Below are 9463 nucleotides of genomic sequence, written 5' to 3'. Positions count from 1 at the left end.
TAACATTCTGTTAACTAGGCTGAAATCTTTTGTTGGAGTCAAAGGGACTGCGCTAAATTGGTTTCACTCCTATCTGTCTGACAGGAGCTTCAGCATCCACATAGGCGATTGCACTTCTCCTTTTGTCCCGCTCCCCTGGGGAGTTCCCCAGGGCTCTATTCTAGGTCCACTCCTCTTTTCTATATATGTTCTTCCACTGGGAAACATCATTGCTAAATGGGGCATACATTATCACATTTACGCTGATGACTGTCAAATTTATATGACTTTAAATCAGTCAAGTTCCATTACCCAGCTCTCAGAATGTCTCTCAGAAATAAAACCTGGCTAGCTTCCAATTTCCTGAAGTTCAATGACAATAAGACCGAGGCCATTCTTTTCAAACCAAAACATAATCTGCATACTTCTGCTGCCTTTGATCTCTCCCCCCTAAACCTTAATTCATGTGTGACCAGCCTTGGGGTTAAACTGGATGTTGACTTATCAATGAGTGCACATGTTGATGCCACTGTTCGATCCTGCTTCTTCCAGCTTCGTCGCCTTGCCCTACTAAAGCCCATTCTTAAGAGGCCACACTTAGAATCAGTGATTCATGCATTTATCACTTCCAGACTCGACTTTTCCAACTCGGTTCTAATTGGTGTAAATGTATCTGTCCTAAATCGTCTGCAGAAAGTCCAGAATGCTGCAGCCAGATTTCTCTCCAGTACAAATAAACGCTGCCACATCACTCCCATTCTGGAGGATCTACACTGGATTCCTGTGCAATTTCGAATTCAACACAAAGTTCTAACTTTTACTTACAAAGCCCTGAATGGTCTAGCCCCCTTATACCTCTCTGAGCTGCTCACCCCCTGACAACTTTTTACTTTTACTCCCTACATTTTCAAACACAAATTTCTGTACTTTCTACACCTTACATTTTCATAACAGTCTCGTTACTTCGACACGTACCTCACGTATATCCAGTGGCGGCTGGTGAAAAATATTTTTGGTGGGGCTGTGCTATTTTTTTTTAACAAACTTGTGCTTTCTGAGCTTTGTGCACAACTTCACTATTTCCTGAATTAAGCACAGCTCTTTTATTTCCTGTCTTACATCATTGGACAAACTGATTAATCCAGGTGTGTCTGACTATTGGCACACTGCCTTGCGGACCAAGGTTGAAAAATACTGCATTAAATTGCACATAAAATAACACGACCATAAATGGTAAATAGGCAATGCAAGAGGCAAGTAACAAAAACATTTTGTTTAATTTCAACATTTGAGTGAACACGAAAAATTATGAGCAGGTCACTGTTACAGTAATGGTAGTAAACACTACTTAGACAAAATGCCAGAAATTTACACTGTTAGGACTTATGGAAAGTGGAAACACTTTCATAGGAAATAATGTCATCAGTATCCTCTTACAAATGTCATATTTCCCACTTTTTGGGACAATAAAACATTTCTGGTTCTCAAGAGATGTTTTTACTTCAAATGTAAAAACATCTCATTGAGAATCAGAAATGTTTTATTGTCCCAAAAGCTGGGAAATTTGTTTGCTGCAGCAGAAGTGTAACAAGTAAAATGGAATCAGATTGATGTATGTACAAATTTACTTGAAATACACATTTACGTGATTAAATATGTATAATAGGTATGTGTGTTGAAATTAGTTTTTACAGTTATTGCACATTAAACAATGTACATGTTATTAAACAAATGTCCCGGTTTGTGTGACAACCAAGGATTTCTGATTCTGATTGTCTTGTTTACAGAAATGTAATGTACAGCTTACCTCTGCACCCAGCTACTGTTCTCCCTGTCCAAACGTCCTCCGTTTCTTTGTTGGCTGCTGCACTGATGCATTGCATTCCTCAGTCAGAGAATGAATGGAGTCCCCAATGAGACACAAGTTCCACATCCACCTTCTGTGGATCCCAGCCGTTTTGAATAACAAACACAGAAAGCAAAATAACGCATTAGCGTCAGTGGCGGCTGGCCAGTAGAGGGCGATAGGGCGCCGCCCTCCCAGTTTTTCCATGTTTTTAATTTTTATTAAAAAAAATAAATAATAAAATTAACAATAATCACATATTCTAAGTTAATTGTGTGTTTTGTAACAAAAATAAATCATATATATATATATATATATATATATATATATATATATATATATATATATATATATATATATATATATATATATATATATTGGTCTCTGCCGGTCTCTGCCGAGCGGTGGAGGCTGTGTGTGCTGTTTTTGAATCGCCCAAACAGGACGAGACCAGCTGTCCAATTGCTGACAAGAATATCAAAGGGTAGGAATGGGAATGTATCCAATCAGCGTCGACGTTGTTTCAGAACGTTTCAGTAGCATGATGGGCGATAGAGCTACCGCCAAAGGATTTGTTGGTGTTCGGTAGAACTCGGCAGAGTCGTTTTTGGTCGTGACGCAGATGTAACATGGACGCCGCCGGTGACTACAACCAGCATGGATACCGGATCTCAGCAGCCACTGAATTCAGTTCGGTCTCTTCTCCACTATCCGTTCGAGAGGAGAACTATGGTGGAAAAACTTAATGTCAAAGAGCTTGGACCAGATCAGCCCGACGTATAAGCCAGCAGGAGAAGGAGAGAGGTAAACTGTACACACTAGGCTTCTCCCGAAATTGGTACACCAGGAAGGCTTGGCTAGCTGGATGCAATCACGCTAATGCGTTATTTTGCTTTCCGTGTTTGTTATTCAAAACGGCTGGGACAGATAAGGCATGGATGAGTCAGGAGTTACAGACATGAAACATTTTTCTGAGAAGGGGAAGAAACACGAGTCATCCCGGGCACACATGGACAACAACACGGTGAAGCTAGCCATGCTAGGCAGCAGAGCTAACGTTGCCATGCAGGGAACAACAGCAGCTGGGTGCAGAGGTAAGCTGTGCATTACATTTCTGTGAACAAGACAATCAGAATCAGAAATCCTTGGTTGTCCCACAAACCGGGACATTTGTTTAATAACATGTTTAATGTGCAATAACTGTAAAAACTAATTTCAACACACATACTTATTATACATATTTAATCACGTAAATATGTATTTCATGTAAATTTGTACATACATCAATCTGATTCCATTTTACTTGTTACACTTCTGCTGCAGCAAACTAATTTCCCAGCTTTTGGGACAATTAAACATTTCTGATTCTCAATTAGATATTTTTACCTCTAATGTAAAAACATCTGATTGAGAATCAGAAATGTTTTATTGTCCCAAAAACTGGGAAATATGACATTTGTAAGAGGATACTGATGACATTATTTCCTATAAAAGTGTTTCCTTTGTACTTATCTGTTGTTTTTTATTTATCATATGACAGGTTTTTCACACCATCCTGAGCCATACAAAAGAAGATTCTTGTCACCACACCCATGACCACAGCCGAATCAGAAAGGTGCTTTTCTACTTTAAAGAGGATTAAGACTTTCCTTGAGGAACACCATGACACAGGATGGGCTGAATGCTCTTGCCATGCTCTCCATGGAAAAAAAAGCTTGTCACAAACATTCCTGACTTCAATAAAAAGCTAATCGAGAGCTTTGCCAGTCAGAAGGACAGAAGGGCAAAATTTCTGTACAAATGAGGTATCACACACACACACACACACACACACACACACACACACACACATGCATCCACTTGATCTTTGTATAAAGTTGACCTTGGCACAACACTCCAGAAATATTTAACAGTGTAAATTTCTGGCATTTTGTCTAAGTGGTGTTTACTACCATTACTGTAACAGTGACCTGCTCATAATTTTTGGTGTTCACTCAAATGTTGAAATTAAACAAAATGTTTTTGTTACTTGCCTCTTGCATTGCCTATTTACCATTTATGGTCGTGTTATTTTATGTGCAATTTAATGCAGTTTTTTTCAACCTTGGTCCGCAAGGCAGCGTGCCAATAGTCAGACACACCTGGATTAATCAGTTTGTCCAATGATGTAAGACAGGAAATAAAAGAGCTGTGCTTAATTCAGGAAATAGTGAAGTTGTGCACAAAACTCAGAAAGCACAAGTTTGTTTAAAAAAAATAGCACAGCCCCACCAAAAATATTTTTCACCAGCCGCCACTGATTAGCGTGATTGCATCCAGTTAGCCGCTGCTTCCTGGTGTACCAATTTTGGGAGAAGCGTCGTGTGTACAGTTTACCTTTCTCCTAGTCCTGCTGGCTTATCTTTACGTCGGGCTGATCTGGTCCAAGCTCTTTGACATTAAGTTTTTCCACCATAGTTCTCCTCTCGAACGGATACTGGAGAAGAGACCGAACTAAATTCAGTGGCTGCTGAGATCCGGTATCCATGTTGTAGGCGCACTGGCGTCCATGTCTACGTCTGCGTCATGACCGTCACGAGTCACGACCAAAAACGTGCTGGAGTCGAGACTCTCCGAGTTCTACCGAACACCAACGAAAGCCTTGGCGGTAGCTCTATCGCCCATCATGCTTCTGAAACGTTCTGAAACAACGTCGACGCTGATTGGATACATTCCCATTCCTACCCTTTGATTTTCTTGTCAGCAATTGGACAGCTGGTCCCATCTTGTTTGGGCGATTGAAAAACAGCACACAGCCTCCACCGCTCGGCAGAGACCGGCAGAGACCAATATATATATATATATATGATTTATTTTTGTTACAAAACACACAATTAACTTTGAATATGTGATTATTGTTAATTTTATTTATTTATTTTTTAAAATAAAAATTAAAAACACAGGGGAAACTGGGAGGGCGGCGCCCTATCGCCCTCTACTGGCCAGCCGCCACTGCGTATATCGATGATGTCACGATTACGCAAATGTCAGAACAAAACAGGTGTCATGGAAAAATTTATGTTTATTAATTCTTGATCGTGGACTCAACCAACTGGATGTAATATGTACTGCTCTATGCCTCTCTGCATCCTCACACACACACACACACACACACACACACACATACACACACTGACTCTCCCTCTCTCTCACAATGACCTCACTCCTCCTTTCTTATCTTCCTCACTATAAATAAAGTCTGTGAACAGATGTTCGGGGCTTTTGCTTCGGCATCTTGCCACAGTTATAACTGTTTGACATGTCTGCTCATTGTCTCCTTTTCTCTTCACTATAGGTGATGGGTTATTGATAAACATATTGATAAAATCCATGACATTATTTGGTCCTTCGAGCCGGGGTCCCATCACCTCGCGGAGCCAAGTGCCGACGCCAGAGGACTGTCGAAAACCTAATCTCCTCCAGCGCTGAGTTTGCTGGGGGGTCGGAGAGGTCTTGACGTCATTAGGAGGAATGCAGATCCATGAACTACTCAAGCCCTGAGTGGAGAGAGATTCAGTGAGACAAGTTTGTTGTTTTTTTTTTTGTCACTTTGTCTTGTGGTACTGAGAGAAAATCCTAGGTGTCCAGAGAATAAAGTGGTGTCGTCTGCCGTGAATAGGATGGTTTTGACAGGTTCCTCGAATGCTGTGTTAACAGATTATTTGAATGCTGTCTGTATTGGCTTGGTTTTCTGCATTTTAGCTGAAATTAGAAATGCAACTCTGGTGTAAAAAATAGATGGTGTCGTCCGCTGTGAATAGGATGGTTTTGTAAACCGCTGTGATAACTATTGAGTTTGACTGTTGAGTAGGTCCATGTCATGGTCTGCGTCTGCCCCTTCCTTCATGTGTCTCCTGATGTTTCTCCATCCTCTCTAGATTCCCGTCTGTGTCTCATAGCGCCCTCATGTGTCCTTTGTCTGCGTCTCTATTATGTGTCTTCTGTTTGTAGGCCTTCTTATCATTCCCTCAGGACCGGTGTTCATTTATTTATCCTCTGCCCCACCAGTTGTAGCTCCAGCCTCTTGTTCCCCAGCTTAGTGTATGTGTGTGTTAGTGTGTGTGAGTTTATGTGTGTCAGTATGTGTATGTGTTTGTGAGAGTCCTTCCCTCAGTCTTGGGTTTAGTTTTATATTTAGGTTTATCTGCCCTCCATTGGTTCTGTTTCCCCATTTAGATCATTTGTGTCACCTGCCTTCCCTCCAGCCCTCACTCCACACACCTGTTTCCTGTTTCCTTAATTGTTCTCCCTGTGTATTTAAGCCCTGTCTTGTCTATGTTTGGTGTTGGTCCATTGTGGTAATTCTGTCAGTCTTCTCGTGGTGTCTCTAGTGTTCTCATGGCTTCCAGTGTCTCTTTTGAGCAGATTAGCTCCCACTTTCTTATCGCCTCCTGAATTCAACAAGGACAGAGCTGCAGCTCATTAGACAGCTCTCACCCTTGACTCATCATTGTTTTGTTATTGCTAGACAAGCTTTATAAGGTGACACTTGCTCTAAATGACCCTTCGATTTGCTCAGTAGTATGAAGACCTGACAACTGCTATGTGATGGTCACATTAATATGAAAACGACCTGATTACATATGAATCTAGCAGTTTTTACGTTTGTCAGTCTTTTATTTTTGATTATTTTTTTGTTGTTTTCTGAGTATAAATCCTTTACTTGTTCATTATCACATTTAGTTAGACTCCTCTGCTTGACCCTTTAGCTACTTAGGGTTCTTCCCCTAGCACTTTCTAGTTTCCTAAAGTATGATCATTTTATATGGAGTACACTTTTTTTTAAATAATTATTTCTTTATTTGTTCTTTTCTTTTGTTTAGAACATCTTTTCCCTTCCTGAAACAGTTACCATCTTTGCAAACACCTTTGGGATTGTGTGTATCTAAAAACACCATCAGTTATTTTATTTTTGATCATTCGTTGAATCTATGTGACAACTGACTTTTATTTTTCTTAAAAGATTCTGTTGTTTAATTTAATGTACTGAGTTTTATTTTGTTTGGATAATCCTGCTGTCCAAATTCTCTTGTGCAGCTCTAATTTAAACAATGAACAATATGGGTTTAGAACTAAACATTCCACAGCAATGGCAATAATGGAATTAACGGATAAAATATCAACAGCAATTGACAATAAAAATGACTTTGTTAGTGTTTTCATTGATTTGAAAAAAGCATTTGACATCATTGATCACTCAAGGTAACTTCGAAAATTAAGTCAGTATGGAATAAGAGGTGTGGCTCATCAATGGGTTAAAACTTATTTATTTTACAGAAAAGAGCTCTGAGAATCATCAGTTATATAGTGGCTGTAGAGATCCATCGAACCCGTTGTTTATTAAATATAAATTACTGAAATTTCATGATTTAAAAGACTGGAAAATCTTACAAACCATGTATAAAGCCAATTTAGGTACTCTGCCAACAAACATTCAGGGGATATTTGAAAAGAAAAGAGAACTAGTAATTACACGCTGAAAGAAACTGATGTGTTTACAAAACCCAGATTTAGAACTAAAATTAAGGAGTGGAATATATCTGTAAATGGTGTTAAATTATGGAATAACCTTAAAAGGGAAATAAAAAAAACTCTTTCATTTAATATATTTAAAAAATGTACTAAATTGAGTGTACTAAATAATTATGAAAATGTAATCAATGATCATGATCGCACCGGAATTTAGAACAGGAAAAAGTGTGTGTGTGTGTCTGATAAATGGTAATTGTATATAAACTGATTATTTCTTTTGGAAAAGGGGGCAGAAATTATAAGATGTTTTTCTTCATTCTGCTCCTTTTCGTTCACATTTGATTTTTTGTTATGTATTTCTTATTGTTTATATGTTTTATTTGTTTTTACTTTTGAATGAAATATAAAAGAGGGAAAAATAAATTTAGCAGTATTTATCTCCTGTTGACAAATTTTACACATTATATGAGTAGCATTATTGAGTGACATTGCACGTTGTTGTTGTGCTCTGAAGTTATCTTACTTTACTGAATCTATGTGGATTTAAAATATTTTTATAATTAGGACTGGTATCGTTGTTAGTTGATTCCAGTGTTGGCAGCAAAGAGATTAAACTATGAAGTCACTAGAGGTAAAAGTTTCTGGCATAATGAAAATGAACACGTAGACTCTATGATATTTCTGTGTTGTTATTAGTTGGGGAAGCTGACAAACTCTCCCAGATGGGTTGATTCTTTTGATTTCACTGGGTTTCAATTTTTGCTACAGCTCTTTTACTACTGTTTCTCCTGTTACTCCTAGGTGATGTAAATCACTTTTGTGTTTATTTTCAATTTTCTTTACATGGATTATGGCTTTTAGTCAGTTGTTTAGTTGTTTTGGGCTTGTTTTGTTTTTTTATACACACAGTGTTGCACGACTCTGCCCTCTGCTGACGTGAACTCGTAATTGCAAGTTCCTTGGGAATGGGTGTTTCTGTTTTTTTTTTTTCACATGTATGTGAGGTCCACTTTTGACATCGGGTAAGCGCAAAGCTTGCCGGTATCGGACCCTTTTGTTTATGTTTTGTTTCTGGTGAGCCCCGAGTTGCTTCATGCCTCAACAAGAGGGGAGGCTGATAACAATTTCCTCACATTACTACACTACCTGGATGAAATTACCTTAAATATTAGATGATTGTTGCTGAAAACAATTCAAAATCAACAGTGATCTCCCAGAATTGTCTTGCGCTTTTTCGCCACAGGTCGTGAAACCAAGAAATTGGGTTCTGATGAAGGTGCTGAAGCGAAACAGATGGGGCAGCCAGAGGTCCATTTGAAGTACTCCTCATTACTCCCACTGCTGTGAACATTGCTGAGAGGCCATCTTGGATTCATCAATCCCACTGCAAGCTTATCAACCAACTGCCACTAGGGCAGCAACGAAGTCCGGGCTACAAAGGGGTGGACCACCACTAGGGTGCCGTCTCTCAAACCCGGTGAAGATAAGATCAAGATAAGATAAGTTAAAGATCTGCTTCGAGCTTGCTGGGTTCACCACTTTGTTGATGTTTGTGGTAGCACTCATGGCCCTGCACTTGGGCCGCCTCTCAGCACCTGATGGAACAACTGACACAGCAGTATTTGAGGAGGTACTAGAACTGGAACTGAAACGACGGATTGGGGCTTCCCCCTGAGCCCACCTACAGGACAACGTAACCTGCATTCACCTCGGCTGAAGACCCCCTGGACACATCTACAACAGGACACAGCGAAGAAGAGACGCTGGGAAAGGATCAGCTACCTCAAGCACCTGCACCCAAATGTCCAGACTGGTTTCACGGTCAAGGACCTGTAGGACCTTTCGGGGACAAGATCAGCTCCCTAACAATTGGACAACCGCCTCGACACACCATGGAAGGACCCTGGTATCTTCCTATTGAGAAGTTTGCGCTTCACGTTCCGAACTACGTTATTACGCTCCGGACCTGGACTTCAAGGTACTCATCAACATAAGACTGAAACCATCCTGACCAACGGAAGAGGACTCTGACTTCCAAACCTATTCTCCAACCGGGACTTTCAGCCCACGGACAAGCCCTTTGATGAAGAACGCCTGGTCTGCCTCTGTCACGGCGTGTGGGCGAGG

The sequence above is a fragment of the Nothobranchius furzeri genome, chromosome 18 (assembly GCF_043380555.1).
Source record: "Nothobranchius furzeri strain GRZ-AD chromosome 18, NfurGRZ-RIMD1, whole genome shotgun sequence".
In the NCBI taxonomy this organism is placed as follows: Eukaryota; Metazoa; Chordata; class Actinopteri; order Cyprinodontiformes; family Nothobranchiidae; genus Nothobranchius; species Nothobranchius furzeri.
This window is presented reverse-complemented; position numbering follows the sequence as displayed.